Source organism: Macrobrachium nipponense, chromosome 16, assembly GCF_015104395.2.
Source record: "Macrobrachium nipponense isolate FS-2020 chromosome 16, ASM1510439v2, whole genome shotgun sequence".
NCBI lineage: Eukaryota > Metazoa > Arthropoda > Malacostraca > Decapoda > Palaemonidae > Macrobrachium > Macrobrachium nipponense.
In genome coordinates, this window is record NC_087209.1 from 60,382,920 (window position 1) to 60,391,913 (window position 8,994).

At 35.2% G+C, this 8,994-nt stretch overlaps 1 protein-coding gene across 4 annotated transcripts in view; it reads left to right on the forward strand.

Moving 5' to 3' along the window:
* The window catches only part of LOC135195759 (synaptogenesis protein syg-2-like), a 926,712-nt gene that overhangs the window by 821,375 nt on the left and 96,343 nt on the right, over positions 1-8,994 (forward strand). The gene's annotated exons all lie outside the window — the stretch shown is intronic.

Sequence of the window (8,994 nt, forward strand, 5' to 3'; positions counted from 1 at the left end):
AGCATAGATCAGAAAACCAGGAAACAAATGACAATACACAAAGCACTACACCCAAGAGCAAATACGGACAGACTATACATAACACGAAAGGAAGGAGGGAGAGGACTACTAAGTATAGAGGACTGCGTCAACATCGAAAACAGAGCACTGGGGCAATATCTGAAAACCAGTGAAGACGAGTGGCTAAAGAGTGCATGGGAAGAAGGACTAATAAAAGTAGATGAAGGCCCAGAAATATACAGAGACAGGAGAAAGACAGAAAGAACAGAGGACTGGCACAACAAACCAATGCACGGACAATACATGAGACAGACTAAAGAACTAGCCAGCGATGACCAATTGGCAATGGCTACAGAGGGGAGAGCTAAAGAAGGAAACTGAAGGAATGATAACAGCGGCACAAGATCAGGCCCTAAGAACCAGATATGTTCAAAGTATGATAGACGGAAATAACATCTCTCCCATATGTAGGAAGTGCAATACGAAAAATGAAACCATAAACCACATAGCAAGTGAATGCCCGGCACTTGCACAGAACCAGTACAAAAAGAGGCATGATTCAGTGGCAAAAGCCCTCCACTGGAGCCTGTGCAAGAAACTCAGCTACCTTGCAGTAATAAGTGGTACGAGCACCAACCTGAGGGAGTGATAGAAAACGATCAGGCAAAGATCCTCTGGGACTATGGTATCAGAACGGATCGGGTGATACGTGCAAACAGACCAGACGTGACGTTGATTGACAAAGTCAAGAAGAAAGTATCACTCATTGATGTCGCAATACCATGGGACACCAGAGTTGAAGAGAAAGAGAGGGAAAAAATGGATAAGTATCAAGATCTGAAAATAGAAATAAGAAGGATATGGGATATGCCAGTGGAAATCGTACCCATAATCATAGGAGCACTAGGCACGATCCCAAAGATCCCTGAAAAGGAGAATCTGGGAAAAACTAGAGGCTGAAGTAGCTCCGGGCCTCATGCAGAAGAGTGTGATCCTAGAAACGGCACACATAGTAAGAAAAGTGATGGACTCCTAAGGAGCAGGATGCAACCGGAATCCCACACTATAAATACCACCCAGTCGAATTGAAGGACTGTGATAGAGCAAAAAAAAAAAAAAAAAAAAAAAATAATAATAATAATAATAAATAATAAGTAATAATAAAATAATAATAATACCACACCTGGGTGCAATAAACTTAATAGCATTCCGCATAAAATGGCTGAGCAAGACTTGTCATGAGAAACACTGCAGAAAAAGAGAGAGAGAGAGAGAGAGAGAGAGAGAGAGAGAGAGAGAGAGAGAGAGAGAGAGAGAGACTGCAACGTCCAGTTACCTTTTGCTTGGAAAGCACTTGACGTTCGTGGCCTTTTCCTCTCGAAGGCTTTGATGAGGATATGACTTCTGTGAAAATATATGAAAATACGAAACTTTGAAGAGGGATCCGGTCGCCACTGGATGCAAACTAGAACTGAAAGCAAAACCCGAATGGTTTTTTTTTTTTTTTAAGGAATGTGCATAATGGTCAGGAATTTCTCAGGAATCTCCTCACCTGAAAAGGAAACAGTTGAATGGGTTTGGTTGGAGAAAAACTGGCATTAAAATTAATTATCAGGAATCTCCTCACCTGCAAGCAAATTTGATCGGTTTGTTTTGAAGGAATGCGCATTCAGGTATCAGGAATTTCTCAGGAATCTTCTCACCTGAAAAGGAAACGTGAGTGGTGTTGGAGAAACTGGCATTAAATTATCAGGAATCTCCTCACCTGCAAGCAAACTTGATCGGTTTGTTTTGAAGGAATGCGCATTCAGGTATCAGGAATTTCTCAGGAATCTTCTCACATGAAAAGTAAACTTGAATGGTGTTCAAGGAACCGGCATTAAATTGTCAGGAATTTCCTCAGGAATCTCCTCGCCTGAAAGCAAACTTGAATGGTTTGTGAAGGAATGTGCATTCAGTTGTCAGAAATCTCCCCAGGAATCTCGTCACCTAAAAGGTGAACCTGAAGTTTTTTTAAGGAATGTGAATTCCATTGTCTGGAATTTCCTCAGGAATGTCGTCACCTAAAAGGTGAACTTGAATTTTTTTGTGGAATGTGCATTGAATTGTCAGGAATCTCCCCAGGAATCTCTTCACCTAAAAGGTGAACTGGAAGTTTTTTTTAAGGAATGTGCATTCCATTGTCAGGAATTTCCCTAGGAATCTCGTCCACTAAAAGGTGAACTTGAAGTATTTAAGGAATGTATATTCAATTGCCAGTAATCTCCCCAGGAATCTCGTCACCTAAAAGGTGAACCTGAAGTTTTTTTAAGGAATGTGCATTCCATTGTCAGGAATTTCCTCAGGAATCTCGTCACCTAAAAGGTGAAATTGAATTTTTTTGAGGAATGTGAATTGAAATGCCAGAAATCTTTTCCTGTCAGAATCGTAACAAACAGAGAGATATTTGAAAAGAGAGAAAGTTGGCGTTAATCCACTGAAAACGCAGATGTAAGCAGAAGTACAGAGATGAAAATTAAAATTTGAAACAAGCATGAATGCCGATAAAATTTCCAACACTATTTTGGTGTCCTTTTCGCTAAAATCTAAAGACCCACCAATAATGAACAACACACTGTGATAAAGTGGGAAGTTTAAACCAGTAAACAATAACAATAACAAAAAAATCTGACCGTAGGAAACTCAGCATCATCGAACTGTATTTATATTAAAAAAAAGAAAAACCACTCACGGGGGAAATGAGAGGACGAGAACGATTTAAGCCGCGCTATTGGAAGCCGGTTTTTAATTACAAAACTCTAATGATGACCCAGGTCATATGCTAATTGGTTTGTCGTTGATGATTCATTAGGTGTTTGTTATTAATTTAATACGCTTTTATTCTCTCACGTTCCAGAGCGTCGGCATATTTCAGAGACCGACGGAGCCTGGAACCACTTTTACCTTTATTTTATTTATTCATTTATTTATTTATTTATTTATTTATTTATTTATTGGTGAATTCTTATTTGTTTTGTGGGTGGGGACTGGGTAGGGGGGAGGAGAATTGGGAAAGGGATCGTGGAAAATCAAACTTGTAAATGGCGAAATTAGCATTTTTTTTTTTTTTTTTTTTTTTTGTTTTTTTTTTTTTTTTATACTGTTATGGTGTTTATTATTATTTTTTTGTGGGGTGATGGTGTTTACAGAAGTGACTCGTGTTGATTGTTATTTTTTTTATCCCAGTCTCACTGTAACTATTACTATCATTATTATGCTGTTATTACATTATCATTATATTGCTATCATTATTATGCTGTTATTACATTATCATTATACTATTATTATTATCGTTATATCAACCTCACCATTATTCTTCAGGTTCTATTATCTTGTGCAATGAATACTATGTTCTCTCCCGAATGTCAAACCCTCAATAGATGTTTCTTTTTTTCTTCTTTGGCGTCTTTATTATCATCATCCTATTTACTAACAAGACGAGCTAGTTTTTCACTTCACCTATTTGCTCCTTTATAAGTCTGACTTTGTCCTAAAGCACAAAGCAGTAAAGCAGATAGTCAGGTAAAGGGAATAAGTTCCCTGTCAGCAATTAAAAAAAAATAATAATATTAACATGACGGTACTTAATACAATTATAAGATCTTTGATGAAACGGAGAGCTGTTTACTCTTTTCTATATAATGAGTACTTTCAGGGTATAATGAGTACCAAATTATTAATAATATATATATATATATATTATATATATATATATATATATAATTATATATAAATATATATATATATATAATATATATATATATATATATATATATATATATATATATACACACATACACACACACACACACACACACACACACATATATATATTACTATATATATATATATATATATATATATAGATATATATACACACACACACACACACACATATATATATATATATATATATATATATATATATACAACACACATATATATATATATACACATACATACATACATACACTTAATATACTAATGACCATTTTGATACACCAACATATACACCCTGACTTTCAATGTGCTGCTTATCCTGCCTCATTCTCGACAATAATCGTCACAGGCTGAAGGCGAACCGGCATTGAATTTCGCTAATTAGACAGGTCAAAATAATTAAGCCATTTTGTTAATGCGTCCTGTTCCTCGCTCGCCTTTGGGAGAGGAGTTTGATATTCACCAGTTGCCATGACACGCCCGATCAAAGTTAAACCGACACTTAGTGAATTGGTAAACATTGGGAAAAAAGTGCAGTCGGTTTTTTTTTTTTTTTTTTTTTTTTTTTTGACAGTGAATTTATAAACACTGGGAAAAATAACTGCACTCATCAGTTTTTTAAAAGAAATTTATACTACGTGAATAGGTAAAAATAAGGATTTTTTTTTTTATTTGACACTTACGTGAATTTATAAACACTGGGAAAAATAACTGCACTCATCAGTTTTTAAAAAGAAATTTACACCACGTGAATAGGTAAAAATTAGGATTTTTTTTAATTAGACACTTAAGTGAATTGGTAGACACTGGGAAAAAACAGCACTTATCAGTTTTTTAAAAGAAATTTACGCCACGTGAATAGGTAAAAATTAGGAATTTTTTTTTAATTAGACACTTAGATGAATTGGTAGACACTGGGAAAAAACTGCACTTATCAGATTTTTTAAAAGAAATTTACACTACGTGAATAGGTAATAATTAGGCAATTTTTTAAATTAGACAAGTGAATTGGTAAACACTGGGAAAAATAACTGCACTCATCAGTTTTTTTAAAGAAATTTACACTACGGGAATAGGTAAATATTAGGAATTTTTTTCTTAGTTTGACACTAAGTGCATTGGTAAACTGGAAAAAAAAGTCACTCATCAATTTTTTTTAAAGAAATTTGGAAAAAAAAAATTCTTTTTAAATTTGGCACTAAATGAAATGTTAAACACTAGGGAAAAGTGCGTTCGTCCTAATTATTTAGATGTTTTCCACCAAAGTGAATTGGTAAACTTTGTGGAAAAAATTGCATTCGTCTTCATTTTTATTTTAAATTTGACACTAAGTGAATTGATAAATAAAATATTGGAAAAAAATGTATTCGTCTTAATTTTGATTTTATTTGACATTATTTTAAATTTGACACTAAGTTAATGGTAGACATTGGTAAAAAATCCATTCATTTTAATGTTTTTTTTTTATTTGACACAAAGTTAATTCGTAAACACTTGGAAAAGTGCACTCGTTTAATTTTTTTTAACTAACACAAAGTTAATTGGCTAACATGGGAACAATACATTCGTCTTAATAAAAAAAAAAATCACGTTACAAATAGTTTATCTTTCACTAGACGATATTATAACAGTGAAGCGTATACATTTAATATTACTTTTCTTATAGATAATCAATAGATAAACATAGATATTATTATTGTAATGAAGAGTCAACTATTGCCTCTGCTGAATTTTTCCTTTTTTTTCATTTTCTTATTTTCGTCAGACTGCTTGTAAGCTTTTTTTTTTTTTTTTTTTTTTTTTTTGTGATGACAGATATTAATACGATCTGCTATCGTCTTAAAGATGTCACTCGTTATTCATAACGTGTAGAGAATGAATGGCCCTAATATTCATATATAGCCCCCCTCACTCTCCAAATAAAATAAAATAACGAGATAAACTTTGACACCAATCAGAAGGAAACAGTCAAGTAAATTGCTGGCCTTAAAACGCAAGAAAAGAAGAAGAAGAAGAAGAAGAAGAAGAAGAAGAAGAAGAAGAAAGTCTGGATAAAACAGCCACCTTAACAAGGAACCATGAGCAGTAGCAGAAGCAGGAGCAGGAGCAGTAGCAGAAGCAGGGACAAGTAGGCAGGTCGGCCGATAAGAACGCGAAATAGATCGCTGCAGCATCCATCCGCCTTTGGAGGGGTGGGGGGGGGGGAGCTGCTTGCTGCTAGCTGTTGATGCTTTCGAGAGAGAGAGAGAGAGAGAGAGAGAGAGAGGAGAGAGAGAGAACCTCCCGGACGATTTCATGGAGACTCCACATCCAACGCCGGCGCGTCTCCTGCACTAAACGGAAGTATCGAGACTCATCCAATCATAGTTATGCTCTCTTTGCGCTTCTAGAGCCCCAAAGAAGAAGAAGAAGAAGAGGAAGGAGGAGGAGGAGGAGGAGGAGATAAGGAAGGTGAGGCCCTTGGGTAAAAAGTGCATAGTCGTACGTCTATGACAAGGGACGCTGTCAATGACTGATACGTATCGCCTCCTGGAGTCTGGGTGGGTTGGGGTGGGGGGCGGTTCCCCCAAACCTGGTCTCTCCCCCTGCAATCCCGGCTCCCTGGAGCAGAAAGTTCTTACGCTGTATTATGGGTCCGTCGAGGAATGACAGGAGTAGGACGTGTTGGAATGATTGCTTTTAACCGCCGTCTGTCTCGTATGAAATATAAACCTGGGGCGAAATGTGAAAAGCACTGTCGAGCGAGGAAAAAAAAACAAAATGTTGCAGCGAAAAAAATATTTTATATATATAAATTATAGAAAAGTTAGAGAATGGCTGAGGTCATCACAAGGGGGGGAAAGAATGGATGAATTATAAGGAAGCCTCTCTCTCTCTCTCTCTCTCTCTCTCTCTCTCTCTCTCTCTCTCTCTCTCTGTTGCTCGTTTTCTTCTTTTTTTCGTGCAAGCAAATTCAATTTGAACGAAAGCAAAATGTTGATGAAGAAAGAGACGAAACTCAAAGGGAGGGAAAAAAAAATGTATAAACGGGGAGAGGTTGGAATTAGCCATAAGGGTAAATTGAAAAAGATGATACTGACTTCTGCTAACTCTCTCTCTCTCTCTCTCTCTCCTCTCTCTCTCTCTCTCTCTCTCTCTGTTTTATCTTATCTGGCAAGTCATTCATGTTAGACAGATCTCGTTCATAAGTGTATATCTTCAAGTGCTGGTCTTCTAAAATATTTCCCCGGGGTGCGTGATAAGAGAGAGAGAGAGAGAGAGAGAGAGAGAGAGAGAGAGAGATGAATGAATGAATATGAACGCAATGCTATTCTCTTCTCTATTGCTCAAAGTATCCTCATATGCAACGTACCACCAAGAACCTACACGTGGATTGAGCGATGGCATTCCAGGTGAATGCGGAGCAAATTAATATGCTTGCGCCATGTTTTATTCATTGGAATTATTAGAATAGCAATCATTTAACCTGCAGAAGGCGCTCTTCCCTTGGTGTTCTCGTCTCGAGGTCACAGCAATACAATGGGTTACACCACGCTCCGATTCCTCCTGTCAAGTTAATGAGTTTGTTACAAGTCGATTGTCTCAAAATTGGAAATTCACTTTCTTGTATTTTTTTATTTTTTTTTTATTTTTTTTTACTCCTCACAAGTTGTCGGAATATGAGATCATTTTAAATTGTTGGTGGCAGATTTCTGGTCAGAATTTCGCTGACATTTTTCTGTTGTCAGGATTTGACTGATTATTACGATGTTAGAAATCGGCTATTTTTCCGTTGTCCGAAATTGGCTGACATTTATATGTCAGAAATTGACTGACCTTTTTCTGTTGTCAGAATTTTGCCGACATTTTTCCGTTGTCAGAGAATTTGGCTGATATTTATATGTTGTCAGAAATTGACTAACATTTTCCGTTGTCAGAAATTGGCTGACATTGTTCTGCCGTCAGAACGTGTCTGACATTTCTCTATTTTTTCTGACCAGTTCTTAGTCATAGCTTACCAGGTACTTTATGGTGTGCCGTTTGTCAGAATTTGACATTAATTTTAACTCACGGATTTTTGTCAGATTTTGAAGAAAGCCTTTTTATTACTTCTACATAGATTGTTTCTTTGAATATCCACATAAAGTTGTAACAGTTATGACTTAAAACTTTTCTTAAGTTATTTCTTACAGAATTTTGTCGGAGTTTGAGAAAAGTTTCTGTAAAGTCTCACACTCTTTTTGTCGTTTACATAACAGAAATTTTATAAGGCTTAGCAGATTTGAGTAAGAAGTGGACAAAGACATCCCAATTAATCTTTAAAGATCGTATGTCGATTCTTGACGGATTCAGCTCAAATAATTTTTGACAGGATTTGACAGAAACCTTGTCTTCACATATGTGACAGAAAAACTTGATTTCATTTCATAGTATTGTCACTTTTGCGTCAGAAGTCTTCAAAGTTAAATGAGTAAGACTCAGTGCGTGTGTGTGTTTCTTTTTTTTCTTTTTCTTTTTTTGCCTCCGTGAAATGTACCTGCAGCTGTAGATTTCTGACGAATGCCTGTATCACGTAACACAAGAACAGAGAATAAATAAAACTGAAATTTATAGCTCGGAGGAATGAGAATTGCTACACACAGCCGAAAATGATTAATTCCTTCAATTCTGTCAAGTGTTTGACAAAGTGCAAGAAACTTGTGACTCCAGTATATGCTTTGAGCTTATAAATCATGTTTTTGTTTCTTGCCCTTTTTTTTTTTTGATTGCCTGATACTGCGTTAGTACTCCGGCTTGTTACCAGTCATTCCTTGGTTATATTTCTCCTTACATCATTTGAAAAAGAATATGAGTGGTTTATACAGTCAATATCTGGAAAGAGTATTTTTGTCAACACTGGAAACTTGAGTGAAATTTTGTCATGTATGTATCCACTGTATCCAAGAGATACCATCACGTAATTTCAGAAATCGTAAAATGATTTTATATTACTATATTAATAATTTTTCAAGAGTATCAAATATTGATATATTAAATATAAATCGTTAAATATAGAAAAATACATTAAATTTTAAAAATATTTAAATGATAATAATTTAAGAGGAATATTAAGATATTAAATATTACAATATTAAATACTAAAATATTAAATATTAGAATATAAGATACTAAAATAATAAATATTAGAATATTAAATACTAAAATATTAAATATTAGAATATTAAATACTGAAATATTAACATCTTTAAAAATATG